This window comes from Oryctolagus cuniculus, chromosome 20 (genome assembly GCF_051225735.1).
Source record: "Oryctolagus cuniculus isolate XC-2025 breed Fujian yellow rabbit chromosome 20, ASM5122573v1, whole genome shotgun sequence".
NCBI classification, from domain to species: domain Eukaryota; kingdom Metazoa; phylum Chordata; class Mammalia; order Lagomorpha; family Leporidae; genus Oryctolagus; species Oryctolagus cuniculus.
This window is the reverse complement of record NC_142886.1, coordinates 54482736-54486107: the sequence shown is the minus strand read 5'-3', so window position 1 is coordinate 54486107 and position 3372 is coordinate 54482736. Positions and strand designations below refer to the sequence as shown.

The 3372-nt window shown below is 49.9% G+C and overlaps 1 pseudogene; it reads left to right on the top strand.

Annotated features, from left to right (window-relative positions):
- Positions 1 to 686, top strand: LOC149120235 (immunoglobulin heavy variable 3-23 pseudogene; annotated as a pseudogene).
- The last annotated feature ends 2686 nt before the right edge of the window (positions 687 to 3372 follow it).

Genomic DNA, 3372 nt, shown 5'->3' with positions numbered 1-3372 from the left:
ATGGAGACTGGGCTGCGCTGGCTTCTCCTGGTCACTGTGCTCAAAGGTAATGATGGAGAACGCAGGGTACTGAGTCTGGGAGAGGACGTGAGTGAGAAACACAGAGAGTGTGAGTGACAGCTTCCTGACCAGGACGTCTGTGTTTGCAGGTGTCCAGTGTCAGGAGCAGCTGGAGGAATCCGGGGGAGGCCTGGTCACGCCTGGAGGAACCCTGACACTCACCTGCACAGTCTCTGGATTCTCCCTCAGTAGCTATGGAGTGAGCTGGGTCCGCCAGGCTGCAGGGAAGGGGCTGGAATGGATCGGATACATTAGTAGTAGTGGTAGCGCATACTACGCGAGCTGGGTGAATGGTCGATTCACCATCTCCAAAACCTCGAGCACGGTGGATCTGAAAATGACCAGTCTGACAGCCTCGGACACGGCCACCTATTTCTGTGCAAGAAACACAGTGAGGGGCCCTCACACTGAGCCAAAACACCAAACTCCCGCAGGGGCGCGCGGCTACACCAGGGGGCGCACAAGACGCACTGAGCGCAGATTCTGGTCCTGCACAGGCGCAGAGGGAGATGAAGTCCTGGTTTCCTGTCAGGAATTGGGGTTTGCTCTCCTGTAAGAGTTTTGAGGAAAGAATTCTACTTTTTGATTCTGTCCCTCCCAACTTCAATGACGGGGAGAAACTTTGATGTAAAAGGAAGAAGTCCTAATTGAACGATTTAGTACATGGACAGCGACTGTGCTCACCAGGATCAGAGATGTGGGAATATTGAGGACACTATTGAATCTCTTCCAACCTGACTCCGGACAGCACCCTCAGGGCACTGAAAGCTTTGGACAGTTTCAGTTTTCCCTCATAACCAGGGACAGCTGAGACAGGGCCGTTGATCTGTTAAACAGCAACTATTCCACTCAGCCCTCTCCTGCCACAACCAGCAAGTGTGCACTGAACCAACCTTTGACTCTACATGTGGGTGATCCACACTCACTTTCTGCAGACTTTAACCCGACCTGCATTTCCCCTTTAATCCTGGAACAGTCTGTGGTCCCTGTGTGAATGTCACAGCACTCAGGAATGTACTGCAGCTCAGCTGTGTCTCAGGCTGAGCTTCTGCAGGCACCTGGGAAGCCTACAGGGACTTCCTCATCCTCTAGTTCCTGGGACCCTCCTGGGGGCTCCCTGCCTGAACTCAGGATGGAAATGCACTGGACATCAGCAGTCAAGGTCATAACTGAATGGAAAGTGTTGGGTGTGCCCTTCCAGCTGATCTGGTTCTGCTCCAGTGTCGTGAGATCCCCTGCACCTGTTGTGGTTCAGGGAGAGCAGAAAGTGGGACACACAGTGGCTGTGCACTCTGGGGCTGGAGTCCACATCACGGGGAGCTGTGTCTGTGGCTCCAGCATGATGACCAGTGTCCTGAGGCTGAATCACAGCTGCAGGAAGAGCCAGTCTTAGACCATGTGTCCATAGTCCCTGCTCTTCACTCCATGTCTATGCTGACTGGCATCATCAATCCATTTGGAGGCTTTCTTTAATATACAGAGGGAGTCCGCCAGGCTGCATATCAAAATTCTGGACACAGCCATTTGCACGCTTTCCCATACTTGTACTGACAGTGCACCTGGAAGACAGTAGATGATGGATCTGTTATGAGGCCCCATCATCAAGGTGGGAACACTGATGCAGTTCCATGCTCCTGGGTTCCAGCTGCCAAGCCTTGAGTGCACTGCCTTCATTTATCAACTCCATAAAACATTGGGAAGCACAACACCAGCATTTTCCGTTTTAGCCATTTTATTTTTATAAATGTTTGATAAATATTAATTTTTTTTATTTTTTTTAATTTTTTTTTGACAGGCAGAGTGGACAGTGAGAGAGAGAGACAGAGAGAAAGGTTTTCCTTTGCCGTTGGTTCACCCTCCAATGGCCGCCACGGCCGGCGCGCTGCGGCCGGCGCACCACGCTGATCTGATGGCAGGAGCCAGGAGCCAGGTGCTTTTCCTGGTCTCCCATGGGGTGCAGGGCCCAAGCACCTGGGCCATCCTCCACTGCACTCCCTGGCCACAGCAGAGGGCTGGCCTGGAAGAGGGGCAACCGGGACAGATTCCGGCGCCCCGACCGGGACTAGAACCCGGTGTGCCGGCGGCACAAGGCGGAGGATTAGCCTAGTGTGCCGCGGCGCCGGCCAGATAAATATTAATTTCATATATACATATGAGGTACAATTATGTGTTGTCATTCTTATTGACATGTTCTTCACAAAATCCACATGTTTCCATGCTAGGATGTCAGTTGTCTCCTGTTTTTTTTTTTTTTTTTTTTTTTGTTTTGTTTTTGACAAGTAGAGTGGACAGTGAGAGAGAGAGACAGAGAGAAATGTCTTCCTTTGCCGTTTGTTCGCCCTCTATTGGCCACCGCGGCTGGTGCGCTGAGACCGGCGCACCACACTGATCCGAAGGCAGAAGCCAGGTGCTTCTCCTGGTCTCCCATGTGGGTGCAGGGCCCAAGGACTTGGGCCATCCTTCACTGCACTCCCTGGCCACAGCAGAGAGCTGGCCTGGAAGAGGGGCAACCGGGACAGAATCCGGCGCCCAACCGGGACTAGAACCCAGGGTGCTGGCGCTGCATGTGGAGGATTAGCCTAGTGAGCTGCGGCGCCGGCCAGTTGTCTCCTGTTTTGGAATTCCGTAGACCCAATATCCACTTCACTGCTGTCACCATGCTGTACAGTAGATCCTCAGTGTGTGGATCCTGTGGGACTGAAACTCTGACCTTGCTCCAATGTCTCCTCTGTTCCATGCCCTTTTCTTCCATTATTGATTCCTTCTTCCATGAAAATTTCACTGGATTATATGTGTGAACACTCGTGAACGACGCTGCTTTAATTGCACATGGAACTGCAGTTGTATTTTCTATAGAGACTGTGAATCCCATGCACATCTCCCTGGGATTTCACATTCCTGCTACCCAAAATGCTGTTTGAAGATCCTGTGATAACTGTATGTCTCAGTTTTTGATGACTTTCCATAATGGATTTACTAATTTACCTGACTCCAGCCTTGTGCAACCAGAGTGGTCATCTCTCTTCCTTCACAAGAATTGTCAGCTCTGGCTTGTCTGGTAATACTCATTCTAACATGAAGGATGGGACATCTCATTGTGCTTCTAAAATGTGCATACATGATGATCTGAGATTTATGGCATTTTATATGTTTGCTTTTATATCATTTCTTAAAATTATAGATATAATATACATTTAAAATTTGTAGATTTTATTTTAAAATTTGTCTTTATGTATTTGTCTAAACCCACAAAGAGACTGAGACTGACAGTGATCTTCTAACTCCTGGTCAATTCCCAGAGGGCTACAACTG